Source organism: Hyperoodon ampullatus (genome assembly GCF_949752795.1).
Source record: "Hyperoodon ampullatus genome assembly, chromosome: 5".
In the NCBI taxonomy this organism is placed as follows: domain Eukaryota; kingdom Metazoa; phylum Chordata; class Mammalia; order Artiodactyla; family Ziphiidae; genus Hyperoodon; species Hyperoodon ampullatus.
The window spans coordinates 95,142,040-95,161,622 of record NC_136918.1 but is presented as its reverse complement, the minus strand read 5'-3'; positions in this window follow the sequence as shown (position 1 = coordinate 95,161,622).

Below are 19,583 nucleotides of genomic sequence, written 5' to 3'. Positions count from 1 at the left end.
TGAAGAGTATGTTGGTTGCTTCCAAATTTTGGCTGTTATAAATAAAGCTACTATAAATACAAACATGATGGAGGATGAATGAGAAGTTACTGCTTAATGGATACAGAATTTGGAGGTGGCTGATAAAAATGATCTGGAATTAGATAGTGGTAATGGTTGTACAACATTACGAATATACTTAAAACTACTGAGTTATATATTCTAAAGTGGTAAATCTACCTATGTATCTATCTATCTATCTATCTATCTATCTACCTACCTACAGAAAGAGGAGGGAGGAAGTGGGGGCAGAGAGAGAAAGAGAGAGGGAGAGAGAGAATGAACTAGATATTCTGCTTCTAGCATAAGTGGGATAACCAATATCAAGTTAACATCATCACTGAAAGCAACTACAAAACTGAAGTTAAAAAAAAGAAAGAACTATTTCATGGGATTATATAACAGCTAATATGGTTGTAACTTGAACATCTGTTCATCACAGATACCATTAAAAGACAATCTAAAAAGTAAAATATAGTATTTGTACATGTGTATACACACAAATGACAGATGATTCATCTGACAAATAACTCTGAATGAGAATATATAAGAACTGCTAAAAATCACTAAGGTAAAGACCAACAACTCAATATAAAAATAGCAAAAAATTTGAACAGATACTTTACAAGGGAAGATATCCAAATGGCAAATAAGCACATGAAAATTAGTATCACTAATTGTCAGAGATATGGCCATTAAAACCACTTTGTAATAACTCTACACCCAACAAATTGGCAAAAGTAAAGAACCAAAATGGCAAGAGTTGGAAAGAATGTGGAGTAACTGGAATTCTAATATGTTCTTTGGAATGTAAGCTGGTACAGCTATTTTCGAAAATTCTATGGAAGAGTGTACTAAGGATGAATATGTGCATGACTCTTGACTTAGCAATTCTTCTAGGTATACACCCACAAGAAATGCATGCATATGTTCACTTCTAGAAATGTATAAGCATGAACATGTTCATAGAAGCATTAACCTTAAGATTCCAAAACAAGAAATGCATTAAATCTCTACCAACAGTAGAGATATACTGGTAAGATATACAGGTAAATTGTGGGATCTTCATACAATGGAATGCAGAGTAACAAAAGGGAATAAACTACTACTACATGTAACAATAAGGATGTGTCTCTAGGAGACCTTCAAGATGGCAGAGGAGTAAGACGTGGAGATCACCTTCCTCCCCCAAAATACATCAGAAATACATCTACATGTGGAACAACTCCTACAGAACACCTACTGAATGCTGACAGAAGACCTCAGACTTCCCAAAATGCAAGAAACTCCCCACATTCCTGGGCAGGGCATAAGACAAAAGAAAAAAACAGACACAAAAGAATAGGGACAGGACCTGCACCACTGGGAGAGAGCTGTGAAGGAGGAAAAGTTTGTACACACTAGGAAGCCCCTTCACTGGCAGAGATGGGGTGGGGGGGCGTGGAAGGTGGGGGTGGGTCGTCGAGCACAGCAACAGGGGTGCAGGGGGCAAAGCAAAAAGACTCCTGCACAGAGGATCGGTGCCCACCAACACTCACCAGCCTGAGAGGCTGGTCTGCCCACCTGCTGGGGTGGGTGGGGGCTGGGAGCTGAGGCTCCGGCATTGGAGTTCAGATTCCAAGGAGGGGACTGGGGTTGGCTGCGTGAACACAGCCTGAAGGGGGGTAGTGTTCCACAGCTAGCTGGGAGGGAGTCTGGGAAAAATGTCTGGACCTGCCTAAGAGGCAAGAGACAATTGTTTAGGGGTGCACGAGGAGAAGGGATTCAGAGTACCACCTAAACAAGCTCCAGAGATGGGAGCGAGCCATGGCTATCAGCAGGGACACAAGAGACGGGCATGAAATGCTAAGAATGCTGCTGCAGCCACCAAGAAGCCTATGTGCAAGCACAGGTCACTATCCACACATCCCCTACCAGGAGCCTGTGCAGCCCGCCACTGCCAGGGTCCTGTGATCCAGGGATCACTTCCCCGGGAGAACATATTGTGCGCCTCAGGCTGTTGCAATGTCATGCTGGCCTCTGCTGCCACAGGCTCGCCCTGCATTCCGAACCTCTCCCTCCTCCCTGCCTGAGAGAGCCAGAGCCCCCTAATTAGCTGCTACTTTAACCCCATCCTGTCTGCGTGGGGAACAGATTCCTTCAAGCAACCTACAAGCAGAGGTGGGGCCACATCCAAAGCTGAACCCCAGGAGCTGTGCGAACAAAGAAGAGAAATGGAAATTTCTCCCAGCAGCCTCAGGAGCAGCAGATTAAATCTCCACAATCAACTTGATGTACCCTGCATCTGTGGAATACCTGAATAGACAATGAATCAAACCAAAACTGACTGGTTTCTGGTTTTATGTTTACTTTAGTATTTAGAGTTTATTATGATTGGTAGATTTGTTTATTGATTTGGTTGCTCTCTTCCTTTTTTTGATTTTTATATATAGATATATATTTTTTCTTCATGTTTCTCTTTTTGTTAGTGTCTATGTGTATGCTTCTTTGTGTGAGTTTCTCTGTATACCTTTGCTTTTACCATTTGTCCTAGGGTTCTGTCTGTTCATTTTTTGCTTTTTTTTTTTTTTAGTGTAGTTTTTAGCATTTGTTATCATTGCTGGATTTGTTTCTTGGTTTGGTTGCTTTCTTCTTTCTTTCCTTCTTTTTTCTTTTATTACTTTTTAAGTTTTTAATTTTTTATTTGAATAACTTTACTTCTTTTTATTTTCTTTCTTTCCTTCTTCCTTTCTTTCCTTCTTTCTTTCTTTGCTTCTTTTCTTTCTTTCTTTCTTTCTTTCTTTCTTTTCTCCCTTATCTTCTGAGCCGTGTGGCTGACAGGGTCTTGGTGCTCTGGCCGGATGTCAGGCCTGTGCCTCTGAGGTGGGAGGTCTGAGTTCAGGATGTTGGTCCACCACAGACCTCCCAGCTCCATGTAATATCAAACAGTGAGATTTCTTCCAGAGATCTCCATTTCAACGCTAAGACCCAGCTCCACTCATCAACTAGCAAGCTACAGTGCTGGACACCCTATGCCACACGACTACCAAGACAGGAGCACAAACACACCCATTTTCAGAGAGGCTACTTAAATCATAATAAGGTCACAGAAACCCCAAAACACACTACAGTACATGGTCCTGCCCACCAGAAAGATAAGATCCAGCCTCATAAACCAAAGAACAGGAACCAGTCCCCTCCATCAGGAAGCCTACACAACACACTGAACCAACCTTAGCCGCTGGGGGCAGACATCAAAAACAACGGGAACTACCAACCTGCAGCCTGTGAAAAGGAGACCCCAAACACAGTGAGTTAAGCAGAATGAGAAGACAGAGAAACACACAGCAGATGAAGGAGCAAGGTAAAAACCCACCAGACCAAACAAATGAAGAGAAAATAGGCAGTCTACCTGAAAAAGAATTCAGAGTAATGATAGTAAAGATGATCCAAAATCTTGGAATAGAATGGAGAAAACACAAGAAACGTTTAACAAGCACCAAGAAGAACTATAGAGGAAACAAACAATAATGAATAACACAATAAATGAAATTAAGAATGCTCTAGAAGGAATCAATAGCAGAATAACTGAGGCAGAAAAATGGAAAAATGACCTGGAAGATAAAATAGTGGAAATAACTATTGCAGAGCAGAATAAAGAAAAAAGAATGAAAAGAATTCAGGACAGTGTCAGAGACCTCTGGGTCAGAATTAAACACACCAACATTCGAATCATAGGGCTCCCAGAAGAAGAAGGGAAAAAGAAAGGAACTGAGAAAATATTTGAAGAGATGATAGTTGAAAACTTCCCTAATATAGGACAGGAAATAGTTAACCAAGTCCAGGAAGCACAGAGAGTCCCATACAGGATAAATCCAAGGAGAAACATGCCAAGATGCATATTAATCAAACTATCAAAAATTAAATACAAAGAAAAACTGTTAAAAACAGCAAGGGAAAAACAACAAATAACATACAAGGGAAAAAAAAAAAACATACAAGGGAATCCCCATAAGGTTAACAGCTGATCTTTCAGCAGACACTCTGCAAGCCAGAACGGAGTGACAGGACATATTTAAAGTGATAAAGGGAAAAACCTACAACCAAGATTACTCTACTCAGCAAGGATCTCATTCAGATTCAATGGAGAAATTAAAAGCTTTACAGACAAGCAAAAGCCAAGAGAATTAAGCACCACTAAACCAGCTTTACAAGAAATGCTAAAGGAACTTCTCTAGGCAGGAAACTCAAGGGAAAGAAAAGACCTACAATAACAACCCCCCCCCCAAAAAAAGTAAATGGTAATAGGAACATACATATCGATAATTACCTAATAAATACATTCAATGCTCCAATCAAAAGACATAGACTGGCTGAATGGATACAAAAACAAGACCCAGACATATGCTATCTAAAAGAGACCCACTTCAGAACTAGGGAAACTTACAGACTGAAAGTGAGGGGATGGAAAAAGATATTCCATGCAAATGGAAATCAAAAGAAAGCTGGAATAGCAATTCTCATATCAGACAAAATGACTTTAAAATAAAGACTATTACAACAGACAAAGAATGACACTACATAATGATCAAGGGATCAATCCAAGAAGAAGATATAACAATTATAAATATTTATGCACCCAACATAGGAGCACCTCAATACATAAGGCAAATGCTAACAGCCATAAAAGGGGAAATTGACAGTAACACAATCATAGTAGGGGACTTTAACACCCCACTTTCACCAATGGACAGATCATCCAAAATGAAAATAAATAAGGAAACACAAGCTTTAAATGATACATTAAACAAGATGGACTTAAATGATATTTATAGGACATTCCATCCAAAAACAACAGAATACAATTACTTCTCAATTGCTCATGGAACATTCTCCAGGATAGATCATGTCTTGGGTCACTAATCAAGCCTTAATAAATTTAAGAAAATTGAAATCATATCAAGTATCTTTTCCAACCTCAATGCTATGAGACTAGATATCAATTACAGGAAAAAATCTGTAAAAAATACAAACACATGGAAGTTAAAAAATACACTACTTAATAACCAAGAGACCACTGAAAAATCAAAGAGGAAATCAAAAAATACCTAGAAACAAATACAATGAAAACAGATGACCCAAAACCTATGGGATGCAGGAAAAGCAGTTCTAAGAGGGAATATTATAGCAATAAAATCCTATCTCAGGAAACAAGAAATATCTCAAATAAACAACCTAACCTTTCACCTAAAGCAATTAGAGAAAGAAGAACAAAAAAACTCAAATTTAGCAGAACAAAAGAAATCATAAACATCAGATCAGAAACAAATGAAAAAGAAATGAGGGAAACAATAGCAAAGATCATTAAAACTAAAAGCTGGTTCTTTGAGAAAATAAACAAAATTGATAAACCATTAGCCAGACTCATCAAGAAAAAAAGGGAGAAGACTCAAATCAATAGAATTAGAAATGAAAAAGGAGAAGTAAAAAGAAAAAAAAAAGAAAAAGGAGAACTAATAACTGACACTGCAGAAGTACAAAGGATCATGAGAGATTACTATAAGCCACTATATGCCAATAAAATGGACAACCTGGAAGAAATGGATAAATTCTTTGAAAAGCACAACCTTACAAGACTGAACCAGAAACAATTAGAAAATATAAACAGACCAGTCACAAGCACTGAAATTGAGACTGTGGTTAAAATTCTCCAAACAACCAAAAGCCCAGGACCAGATGGCTTCACAGGTGAATTCTATCAAACATTTAGAGAAGATCTAACACCTATCCTTCTCAAATTCTTCCAAAAAATAGCAGAGGGGGGAACACACCCAAACTCATTCTGTGAGACCACCATCATCCTGACACCAAAACTAGAAAAACATGCCACAAAAAAGCAAATTATAGACCAATATCACTGATGAACATAGAGGCAAAAATCCTCAACAAAATACTAGCAGAGTCCAACAGCACATTAAAAGGATGATACGCCATGATCAAGTGGGGTTTATCCCAGGAATTCAAGGATACTTCAATATACAAAAATAAATCAATGTGAAAAACCGTATTAACAAACTGAAGGATAAAATCTATATGATCATTTCAATAGATGCAGAAAAAGCTTTCAACAAATTTCAACCCCCATTTATGATAAAAAACCCTCCAGAAAGTAGGCATAGAGGGAACTTACCTCAACATATTAATGGCCATATATGAAAAACCCACAGCCAACATCATTCTCAATGGTAAAAAACTGAAACCATTTCTTCTAATATCAGGAACCCGACAAGGTTGTCCACTCTCAGCACTATTATTCAACATAGTTTTGGAAGACTTAGCCACAGCAATCAGTAAAGGAAAAGAAAGAAAAGGAATCCAAATCGGAAAAGAAGAAGTAAAGCTGTCACTGTTTGCAGATGACATGATACTATACATAGAGAATTCTAAAGATGCTACCAGAAAACTACCAGAGCTAATCAATGAATCTGGCAGACTAGCAAGATACAAAATTAGTGTACAGAAATCTCTTGCATTCCTATACACTAATGATGAAAAATCTGAAAGAGAAATTAATGGAACACTCCCATTTACCACTGCAACAAAAAGAGTAAAATACCTAGGAATAAACCTACCTAAGGAGACAAAAGGCATGTAGCCAGAAAACTATAAGACCCTGATGAAAGAAATTAAAGATGATACCAACAGATGGAGAGATATACCATGTTCTTGGATTGGAAGAACCAACATTAGGAAAATGACTATACTACCCAAAGCACTCTACAGATTCAGTGCAATCCCTATCAAACTAACAATGGCAGTTTCCACAGAATTAACACAAAAAAATTCACAATGTGTATGGAAACACAAAAGACCCCGAATAGTCAAAGAAATCTTGAGAAAGAAAACCAAAGCTGGAGAAATCATGGTTCCTGACTTCAGACTATACTACAAAGCTACAGTAATCAAGACAGTATGGTACTGGTACAAAAAGATAAATACAGATCGATGGAACAGGATGGAAAGCCCAGAGATAAACCCATGCACATATGGTCACCTTATTTTTGATAAAAGAGGTAAGAATATACAGTGGAGAAAAGACAGACTCTTCAATAAGTGATGCTGGGAAAACTGGACAGCTACATGTAAAAGATTGAATTTAGGGCACTTCCTAACACCGTTTACAAAATAAACTCAAAATGGTTTAAAGACCTAAAAGTAAGACCAGACAGTATAAAACTCTTAGAGGAAAACATAGGCAGAACACTCTGTGACATAAATCACAGCAGTATCCTTTTTGACCCACCTTCTAGAGAAATGGAAATTAAAACAAAAATAAACAAATGGGCCCTAATGAAACTTAAAAGCTTTTGCACAGCAAGGAAGCCATGAACAGGATGGCAAGACAACCCTCAGAATGGGAAAATATTTGCAAATGAAGCAACTGACAAAGGACTAATCTCCAAAATTTACAAGCAGCTCATGCAGCTCAATATCAAAAAAAAAAAAAAAAAAAAACCCAATCCTAAAATGGGCAAAATACCTAAATAGACAGTTCTCCAAAGAAGATACACAGATTGCCAACAAACGCATGAATGAATGCTCACCATCACTAATCTTAGAGAAATGTAAATCAAAACTACAATGAGGTATCACCTCACACCAGTCAGAATGGCCCTCATCAAAAATGTGCAAACAATTAATTCTGGAGAGGGTGAGGAGAAAAGGGAACTTTCTTGCACTGTTGGTGGGAATGTAAATTGATACAGCTACTATGGAGAACAGTATGGTGGTTCCTTAAAAAACTAAAAATAGAGCTATCAGATGACACAGCAGTACCACTACTGGGCATATACCCTGGGAAAACCATAATTCAAAAAGAGTCATGTACCCCAATGTTCATTGCAGCTCTATTTACAATGGCCAGGACATGGAAGCAACCTAAGTGTCCATCGACAGATGAATGGATAAAGAAGATGTGGCACATATATACAATGGAATATTACTCGGCCATAAAAAGAAATGAAATTGAGTTATTTGTAGTGAGGTGGATGTAGCTAGAGACTGTCATACAGAGTGAACAAGTCAGAAAGAGAAAAATAAATACTGTATGCTAACACATATATATGGAATCTAAAAAAAAAATGGTTCTGAAGATCTTATGTGCAGGACAGGAATAAGGACGCAGATGCAGAGAATGGACTTGAGGACACGGGTATGGGGAAGGGTAAGATGGGACGAAGTGAGAGTGTGGCATGGACTTATACGCTACCAAAAATAAAATAGATAGCTAGTGGGAAGCAGCCGAATAGCACAGGGAGATCTGCTCCGTGCTTTGTGATCACCAAGTGGGCTGGGATAGGTAGGGTGGGAGGGAGACACAAGACGGAGGATATATGGGGATATATGTGTATGAATAACTGATTCACTTTGTTATAAAGCCGAAACTAACACACAATTGTAAAGCAATTATACTCCAAGAAAGATATTAAAAAAAAAAAAAGTACTGTGAATATATAACATTTCTAAATATTTTTGGTCAGATTCCATAGAATTTCAATTTAGAAAGTAATATTTTAGAGAAATATAAAGAAAAAAATACCCTAAAATCAGAGTCAATAATATAATATTCTCTTAAAAAATAAAAATGATAAATCATATCAATAATAATGAAATTAATAAATAGATTTTATATATATGAGTATTTAAAATGTGATTAATTTGCCCAAGAAGAAATCAAAGAGTTCTTGTTTTTCATATTATTAAGACAACAAAATATTAAGAAATGAAACAGAACAAAAAGGAAAGAAATTAAAATGGACTAAGTTAAAAAATAAATAAAAAGAAGAAAAAGAAAATAAATCATGAGTCAAGAATAAACTCAAACAAATAGAAAAAGCAATAATACTATAGCAAACAAAATAATGGGATGTAGCAGACATATATATGTAAAGAAAAGTTATAATCCTAAATGTTTTAAATATAAAAAAGGAATACTTCAAATCCAACATAGTAAAAAATATCAAAAATAAAGTAGAATAATTACAACAGCAAAAAAGACATGGGTAATTTAGAAAAAAATAAAATAGCACAAATGGAAAATCCAGAAAATGAGTCCTCTAAAGACCAAAAATATTAGACATATTTCTTACAAATAAAATCATGGATAAATAAAGTCACAAATACATGGCAGTATCAATAAGTAATGTGATATAGCTGTATAGATTAAATGCATTTCAAAAACAAAAGATGATTATGTCAGTTTGCTAATTAATTTGAAAATCATAATAAACTGTAGAATATTCTAATAAAATATAATTGATCAAAGATAAATTAGCTCTTTGATAGATAAACTTTAATTCTATCATAACTAGATCAGAATAACAACCAACAGAACAGAAAATTATCTTTCAACATCCTTATATGATACTGAGTCCAAACTGTTTTATATGAGATTTCCATAACATTTTTAGGCAATAGATTAAGCCTACAATATTAAAGTTTCTTGAGCACACAGAACAGTTAAAACTATTTCTCATTGCATTTTTGAACTCAGCATATACCTTATAAGCTTTCAGAGGGAAACATTTTTAAAAAACACAGACAAAACACTGCATAATATCCTTGTGATTTAATTAAGTATCATTTAAAAATTAAATATACCAGGATCAACTTGTGTTTATCCTTAAAATTCAAAGTTGATCCAATTAGGAAACTCATTAGCTACAAATTAGACTAAAACAAGCTAAAAATAGAGATTTGATCAAATTCAACATTCACTCCTAGCAAAACAACAAAAGCAGAACAGGCTATTGCTCCAACATAATAAAATTAGCATTGTATCAAACAAAAGCCATAGTCATGGTTAATGTTTAAATATTCCACTGACAAAAGCATTTCTATAAGAAGTCAAGAACATGGCTTAGGAAGCTCTCTATCACCCTAAAACAATGACAAAAGAAAGTAAAATAATAAAGTAAATATTGAAAAAGAAGAGAAAACATTTTAATGTTGTATAGTTGATTGCCTAAAAGGAAATTAAAAATATTAGTCCATTTCAAAGTATTTTAAATGCAACTTTCCTAAATAAAAGAAATAATCAGCTATATAAGGTGATAATAAATCATCTCTTTAGCAAAAGTTGCCCAAAGTAAATAATAAATTTAATGACATCTATAAATGTTCTGTATAAAGAAAAAAGGAATTTAACTGATGGACAAAATAATTTAAATAAGTGTAATGGTATAGCAGGCCCCTTGATGAGAATACTCAATATTGTCAAACATGTATTGCTTCTCATATTAGCCTATTAATCTATTTATTAGATTTTTAATGAAAATTTTTATTAGATTTCAGAACTGAAAAATAATGTTTCTTAAGTTCATCTTGGAGTATAATATATAGACTCATGTAAGAAAGGGTGATTTTTCATATATTAAAATAGGCTGTAATTTTACAATTCAATCAATGGGTACAATTATTATGAAGTTATATAGTATACAATAAATATATTAAATTTTAAATTAGAAACATATTCAAACATAAAATATGTGGCATTTTTTTCCCAGTGAGTAAAGGACAAATGTGTATCTCATACTTAATGCCAGAGAAAAATTCAGATGTGTTCAATATTTAATATGAAAAAGTCCATGTAGGCAGATAATTAAGTAATCATCAGATGTGAAAGAAGGTATAAAACAAAGAAATCATTTTGCTATATAAAATACAAAAAAAAAGCAATCCACATGATGAAAGACCATAATTATTAAAAGAGGGAAAAACATAAGGAAAACCATTTGTAACAAATGTAATAAACATGGGCTTAATATCATAAACATATAAAAAGATTCCTACAAAAATATGAAAAATTTAATTCCCCCAATTTTATAATTCACTAATTTTATAATTCACTAGGTATATATTATGATAGCAAGTTGAAATACAAAAACTAATGTATTCATGAAAACATATCTCACTATGTTAATAATATTAAATATATTATTTAATGACTACATATTAATAAATAGGTAGTAAATAACAAGGGAAATCTAAGAGGAAGCTGAACTTCAATAAGGGATATGCTTTAATAAATTTTCTTACATCTAAGGTAACACTATAAAAGTAATAGAAATAGTATGCATTTTACAATGAAAGTAATTTCATAACAGTACATGTGCAGAAAATATTAAAAATGTAAAATTTTGTAAAGTAAATTTATATACAACTTAGTCATAGAAAACTCTGTAAGAAAGTGTACAAATATTATATACTGTGCATGTATAATATATAATATAATATAATAAAATATAATAACAGCTATCATTGGTTGGTAGAATAACATTTATCTCTGGCTGGTGGAAATATTATATAATCTCATTTTTATTATGTCTTTTCTACATTGTTTAAATAATAGGTTACTTTTATATTTTTAAGTGAAGTTCTTATCATCCAGATATGCTGGCTGATCTGCACAACTATCTAAGTAGAATGCCTAAACGGAGCCTTGTGTGACTTGTGAAAAATATCCTTTACAGACACTTTATATTACAAAGCTACAGTCAAACAGCCAGGAATTCAATCCACTCGTTCTGTCTTAGCCTCATGCTCTTTCCATTATATCTGTATACACATACATGTTGCAAGACCAATTATGTGGGGTGCTGTCTTTGTAGTGATGACACCAGCCTGAGCCTGGAGGAAGGGACTATCTCTGTCAAGTCTGTAGCTGGGGACTTGATGTCTGGAAGAGGAAAAAATATCTCAAAGAAGATGACTATTGAAAGAAGTAATTAAACACTTTTGAAGACCTAGATGCTAATTTCACAAATGTCCTTATGATTCACCATGTGCCCCAACTAAAGTAATTGTTAATGTGAGCTTGGTTAGGCTCACAATTAGGCTCATTAACAATTAGCAAAGGCTAATAATAGATTCAAACTAATGGAGGTAACATTACCACTGCCGTCATTGATGTGAAGTTAGAAATTAGCATAAACAGTAATGCGGGTCCCCTTTTCTGTGCAGAGTGTTACCCCTCTGGCTGGAATTAACGTTTCCATGACGTGTGGGTATTAATTGGGATAGAGATTGACAATACTTTCTTTTTCACATATAAGACCTCGTAAGTTTTAACAATAGGTAAACTTTGTTCAAAATGAGGTTTGTAAAACAAAAATAAAATAAATTTCCTAGGATTGGGTCATAAGAAATCTTCATTTACTGAGCAATATGGCATTTAAACAAGCTCATGGGAAATCATACAAATCCTAATATGAGGTGATATAAAGTCTTGACTTTAGAACTTGTGTGCAAGTAATATTAACATTAGACTATGATTATTGTAGCATGAACTTAGAAGGTAAGAATAATATATTTTTTTTTTTTTTTTTTGCGGTACGCTGGCCTCTCACTGTTGTGGCCTCTCCCGTTGAGGAGCACAGGCTCCGGACACACAGGCTCAGCGGCCATGGCTCATGGGCCCAGCCGCTCCGCGGCATGTGTGATCCTCCCAGACCGGGGCACGAACCCGTGTCCCCTGCATCGGCAGGCAGACTCTCAACCACTGCGCCACCAGGGAAGCTCTAAAATTTTTCTTTTTAAAATTGACTTAAAATGTTTCTAGCTACAGAAAATATATATCCAATACAGAAAATTTGTGATATCTAACAGCATAGTAAGACTCACTTTCGATCAAAACCCCACAGAAGTATAACACTTAATATTCTTTTCATTTGCTTCCAGCTGTCTCTTTCATCCCTCCCTCCTTTTTTTCCTTCCTGTCTTATTCTTTGTTTGTGTCTTTTTGTCCCTTTCATCTTCATTCTCTTTTATGTATCAACCAATCTTCATCAATCTAGCTTCCTATCTTTCAACCTATTTATAGTTAAGATCGTATGGCCTATGTGACATTTGGTTTTGCTTGCCTGTTTAAAAAACAATCAATTTATGATCATTTTTCAACGTATTTAAATATTTGTTACAAACACAATCTTAAATGGCTTTATGATATTTCATAGTAAGAAGTGCTTCCTTAAATTGTACCATTAACAGTGGCCTGAAATCCTTTACACAGATGTTTTTAAGCTGCTTCTCGTCCTTGTTGCTATAGAACAATGTCAGAATTTTTGTCTTCCAAATGATTTATAAATATTGCACACATTCACAAGAGGGTATTTAGAATTTAGATTAATTTTCTGAATATATACTGAAATATTACTCAACACGTAATTTAGTGTGTGTTAAGTTTGCATGTGTGTGTATTTAGAAAGCTCAGATATTCTAAAAGAGGCATCTCTTTCATGGAAAGATCATATTTAGTTATTATACATTTAAGAAATTATGAAGATCAATATAACACATACCTAACTTCATTATTTTCAGCTATTTTCCCTAAAAATCTTCCAAATTGACTGTGCCTACCTGATCTCAATCAGAGACATAAAAAAGAAAAGAAAAACAATAGACCAAATTATATGAACCTGGTAGAGTTATTGTGAAATGAAACAGCTAATATAAACTACATGTTTTTCTCAAATTCTTATTCGCTGAGTAAAAGTTGTTACACTATCAGAAACAAAATCATCTATGAGGTATTAGCTAAAGAAATACTATAGCCATGGGTTATTTCCAATTCAACACTAAAATAAAGAGTTTGAGACAGAAAATTGGTGCTCCAGAGTAACCTGAAAATGAAGGCTGTTGAACCACTACTTAGAACCATAATAGTCATGTCTGGGGAATTCTAGACATTCTTTAGCTGTTTTCTGGAGTTCAGAGTAATCAGTCTAAGCAATCTCGCTTGCTTTGCCTACTGTACAATGGTTGTGCCTTAAGTTTTTTCTTTTTTTTCCATCTATGGCTCAAGATTAAAAAGTACCAGACCGTGAAAGAGCACTACAGTGTTAGAGTTCATATTGCTGTAATTTCTCTGTGCTTTGTGTTGTGAATTCTCTTGCCTTTTGTTCTTGCTTTTTTTTCCCTTTTTATTAATGAAGTCTGAATCAGTTATTGCTGCATAAAGAGTAGGCCACTGACATGAACATCAAGAAAATTGTGATTTAGTGTAGTAATAATGCATTGAACTTGGGTGGCACTTTTCCTTACAATATTTCATGAACATTAATCACCTTCACACTTCCCCATCAGGCAGATCAGCTCTCCCTGTTTCACAGCAGGGAAGTCTGACAAAGAGGCAAAGTGATATGCCGAGAATTGTCAAATTTATTAAGAACCAAAATGAAAACAGAACCCAGAGTTTCTCAATAATAAAACCACAGTATTGGTAGCTTAGATGCCTGTATGATTTTTCTAGGTAAGCTCTCAGCTAAGCAGAGAGCATACTTATTAACAGATTCAAGAATGGGGAACAAAAGGTCCAGAAGATCATATAATACTAATCCTTATGTTATGACATAAATATCTGTAAAGAGGTGCAAGCAATTTTTTCAGAGGTCAATATTCTCTGAATTAATTTACATTTATTCCTTTTTTGAAGGGGACGTAGAGCTGGTGTGTGTTTAAAAAGAACCTCCTCCCTACCAAAGCAATATTGACCATATACTCTGTCTCTATCTCAGAAAAGAAATTCTAATGTGATAGAATTGAATTTCAGAGACTCACTTAGAAGGTGTACCTGGGCTTACAGCTTTTAGTGGAACATAACAAAAATTTAAAATATTTTGAGTATCCTTCTTGTGACTATTTTTGAGTGATTTTTAATAAGTTGTTTTGTGCTTTTCTCTCTCTCTCTTTTTTCAATATCCTTTAACCCCAAACTACTTGGAACACACCTGTATTTGAACAAGTTTGTTATATTTCACCTTTTAGGAAAGGAGAATGAACACCATGGGGAACTATGGGAGTCTCACTAAGTGGGTGTTAGAAAAGATTTAGATTATCTGAGCTTTGTTTAAGTGATTTAGGGGAAGGATTCAAGGAAGGGCTTATTCTGGATGCAGTGCTTTCATGAAGTAAGGACAGTTCTATGACTGGGTCTCTTCAGACATTTTATCTAAAAGAAGGATAGATGATAGCAAGTCTAACACTGTGATTGTAAAGAAGTAACAGTCACCCATATTAGCCAGGTTAGGGAAATGTTTAGTCATTTTTCTAAATGTGCTCTTCTTGTTGTGCCTACAATTTAGACAATGTTCATGTTTAACCTGAATACACACGTTGTTAATAAGTGGTCTTGTTTTTGTCTAAATGTATCATAAGCCTAGTGTAGCCTTGTCTCATAGTGATGTTTTGTGAAATTGTTTATGTCCATCAGAAGAACACCAAGGCCAAGTTGTGAGGGCCAGGTCAGCTCATAGCAACACTAAGGCCCAGCTGATATTACCAGGCCGGTTCCTGGATTTCAGGGACCGCCATTCACCTTCTTACATTATTACTACACAATCCCAGGCCTGAAGAAGATAAACTATAATATCAAGCAGGCACTAGATGAGCAATAAGGAAGGCAAAAGAAAGGAAGTGGCTTAAATTACACTATAGTATAGATTACAGAAGACATCAGGCCTCACAAATAGCCAGTCAATTTTACCAACAGAAGGGACTATGTTTGTGTTTGGAACAAAAGCCAGCTATGGACATGAGCAACATTCATTTGACTTCAAGAAAAATGAAGAGACAGACAGAGTGATAGAAAGAGGAAGAAGGACAGAAAGAGGGAGAGAATTTATCCAGGAACCTAGGTCTGAGCAGGATTCAGAGAATCTGATTCTGGTCATATAAAGACCAGATTTTTCCACAGAAATTAAGAAGCCTGTGTAATTCTCATCTATACATATAACAAATGACAAAGCAAAAGTACATGTATTTTATTGGTGAAACATTGAATTTCCACTCAATATTCAGATATGACACCTTTTGTATATATTTAAACATTTGTATTTGTTATTCCACCATGCATTCATAGTATTAATTCATTCCACAAAAATGTTACCAACGACAATGACATATGAAATGGAGTGGATATTGCATGATGCAGTTAAACATGATTCCTGCCCTTTCAGAGCTTACATTGAATGTGAAATATACATATTTTAAAAGGAATTTGAGAAACCTTAAAGAAAAGACTACTTGCTAGAATGGGCTGCTGTTTACTTCCCACGTTTCAATCTTGAAGAAGTCAAAAAGGAGAGATGTGAATGGATTTAGGGAAAATAAAAACCCATATTAATAGTAAAAAAAAATCCTGAGGCTTTCAAAATTCATTTGTGACTTGTTGAGGGAGAAAAACTGCAGAGCAGGGCAAGGGACAGAATACCATAGTTATGGAAACGGTTTGGTTATGACCATATGTTTGGCCTCTTTCCTAGCATCATTGTGCTCAGCAGGGCAACACCAGGAAACCAGAGATTCTCAGGAGAGATGAGTAGATAATAATAGATGATGCTAGGCACCGCCCCATTCCCTACACACTCACACCTACACACCAAGGCTAAAAGACCATGACAAAAAAAGACAAAAACTCTTGGAAAAGAGCAATATCAAGAGTGAAAGTTCAAGAAGTTACCATGGGGGAGTGGTGAGATTGAGGTCAGGGAGTGCAACAGCCTATAGAGGTGGCTCTGCTCTATGTACCCACCATAAAAACACTCACAACATGCACGCGCACACACACATACATATATGCTTAAACTCACCAAGAGGGAAAAAAGTTAGGCCCAAAGCATTGAAATCTCTCTTCAGTGTATATATTTTCAGCCAAAATACTTGATAGCCCCAGGGAAATAGAAGTTGACAGGCAGAAAATTACCACACTTATCATGAAATAAATAAGTAGCTGGTCAACTTTTACAAGTGTCAAGAGAATTAATAGAAGAAACAGAGGGAAATAATAAATATTTAACATAAATGTAATAGAAATCTCAGAGAGATAGAAATTATAGGTAACATTGACCATAGAAATCATAGGTAACATTGACCATTAATACATAGCTATGAAATGAATAAGGAATAGTTATAGATAAGAAATAATTGAATGAACTAGAATAACAAAATGAAAAAATGTTCAATGCAAACAAATATATATGTGCATCAGAAAGGTAGTCTAAAATATAAACAATAAATTAAATAAGAAACATAGAAATTGACATATTAACATCTATGTAACTATAATCCCAAAGAAAAGAAAATAGCAAATGTAGGAGGAAGGATATTTGAAAAAAAATAATCACTGCAAATTTCCAAAAATGTATAATGATGAATCTCAGATTGAAAAGATGCATGGAGAGCTAACCAGATACATGAAAAAATCCTACACCTAGACACTTCACAATGAAAATTAATAAAACAAAAGGATAATTAAATTTTACTGTAAAATATTCCAAAAAGGATTATCTAAAAAGAACAATAAATATATTGACATCATATTTGAAAAATCTACATTGGAATAAAAAAGAAAATGGAATATTTTAAAAGTAGAAAAGAGAAAGAATCTGAAACATATTTTTTTAATTTTAAGATAAGCAATTATTAAATGTGAGAACACAATAAAGCTATTATGAGGTTTATAAAACTACCAAAGTTTAGCTATACAAAGAATTATTTTTTAAATATTATTGGAGGAAATATCCTAAATAGAAGTAAATCCAGAAGAAAGCAGTGACATATACAGTTAGTAACAGCAAATAAATGCATAGTTTATTTTCCAAAATACCCAGTAGAAAATTTAAATGTTTTTTAAAAATTTTCCCTCACAGTTTTAATTTTTTTTTAACAAAGCAAAAATATAATAATAGGATTTAAGTAAATGCATCATTATTCTATGATATTTTTAGGACATAGAATTTGTTAGAAATCCATTCACATAAATATTGCACTGGGGTCATTTTTCTTTTCATTTCAAAAAATCTTATTACACTCTGCTTTGTATATATATTTAAATGAAATCTATGTTTACATTTACTTTGTTAAGTGAGAGAATCCTTGTTACTGATAATAAAATAATGCTCATGCCAGTGAACCATCACATGCTTCAGATTCAGAGAGTTATTCATCAGAATTCTTATAGTTATTCTTCTACTTAAAAGTGTCCCTTAAAGTGGTGTCCAAATTTTAAAATATTTTTATCAACTTCTTAATCTGTCTTATTTGTGCTTGGTTCTGGACACTAAACACTCACAAAACTCGGAGATTACTTCTCAAGGAGAGATCCTATACAGACGTTATTAATTCTTGGAGAAATATTGAAGTATAGTTTTATTTTAAAATAGTTTTGAAAGGAAAACAAGAAATTTTCTACATTAAAAATAAATGCATGTTTCATGAAGCACTTGAAGATACTTTCTCTTACTTACAAACCTTAGATATAAAAAGAATATTTATGCTATTTAAATCACAAGCTCAGCCCCCCATAAGGGCTACATGGATATGCATTAATTAGATTTGTTTGGAAAATGAGAGGGAGAGAAGAACAGATCCAATTAGGAATTCCAAGACTTATTTTTTAAGCAAACTTGTTAAGTTTTGGTTATTACCATTTTTCAACAATGGAAATCAATATATTGAACAAATATATATTTAAAATAGGAAGTGTGTCCTTAAAAGTACTTTTATTCCATAAGACATCCAATAAACGAAGTATATACTTGAATTCTACTGTGGGATTTTGACTTTATACATTTCCACTATGAGATTAATACAAGTCCAAAATTTCAACCAAGCTCTTTCCAGTACTTTCTAACTTCCCTTAATCTTTCTTCATACAACTATTGCTATCTGTGATCATAGGAGAAAATTCAGGAAATTTTTAAGTAGTATCTTTCCATCTATTGCAAACCAGTCATAATGTTCCATGCAGAACAGACAGAGGTGGCCCAGAGCCAGAAAATCCTGACATTTAAAAGGTCCTGACACTATTCATAGATTCGTACCCAGTTACAAAACAAGGATAGTTCACTCTCACAATGAGGCTATTATGCAGCTGTGTAGCACAGCTCTGTTTCAGATTATTTTCTCTTTGACAGAATGACTCGAAAGGTCAAGACTTTGCCATTAGATTTCCACCCTATACTTTGAAATGGACTCTTTTCAGCCATTTATTATGATTATTCATTAGGAAATTCTCTATATTATCGGAAAGATGTGTCCTTTGATTAAAAATAGTTTGAGGTACCGATTATTAAATAATGTGTCTATTAACGTCGCCTTTTAAATTTATTTTTTAAATCTATACATCTGTCTTCGTATACGTATGGCTTCCATCTTGAATTGGAGTATTAGAAATGCACCTCTGTATCTTCTCATCTGGTCATCATTAAATGTATCATTAAAAGAATTGCATTTGTTTGTTACATTTATCAGTAGTAGTGTATCTGTCTATATTTATGAGTACCATGTGATAAGTAGTAGGTTCAACTAATTTATCTAATTGAAACAATTCAACTATGAAAAATGCAAATAAGAGAAATGTACTTGAACTAGCCAGGACCTAAAGATAATGCACAATAAGGATACAGAGCTATCCCAGAGAATCTCAGGACAGAGATCCCAGACCTCAGGTCTGGATTAGGCTATGACCTCACATGATTATTTCCATGATCTCCATGATTTCCAAGATT